Genomic DNA, 306 nt, shown 5'->3' with positions numbered 1-306 from the left:
TTAAAGTTCTGTGATGCAACAAATCGATTGGGACATCAATTGATTTAGTTTTCTGAAAAATCCAAGTTTGACGCAATCGATTGCAGATTAATCATTCATCAGAACAACTTTGATCAAATCGATTGGCAAATAGATTTTGTCTAAATAGCTGAGGTTTTGTAACACGCACAATCGATTGGCAAATTGATTGATGGAAAAGTCTGAGTCACTATGATCAGCACAATCGATTGACGAATCGATTGAAGAAAATGTTCAAGTTACAGAAAGGGTTCAGCTAAGTGCCAAATCGATTATGAAGTCGACTGA

The sequence above is a fragment of the Cicer arietinum genome, chromosome 5, assembly GCF_000331145.2.
Source record: "Cicer arietinum cultivar CDC Frontier isolate Library 1 chromosome 5, Cicar.CDCFrontier_v2.0, whole genome shotgun sequence".
NCBI classification, from domain to species: Eukaryota; Viridiplantae; Streptophyta; class Magnoliopsida; order Fabales; family Fabaceae; genus Cicer; species Cicer arietinum.
This window is presented reverse-complemented; position numbering follows the sequence as displayed.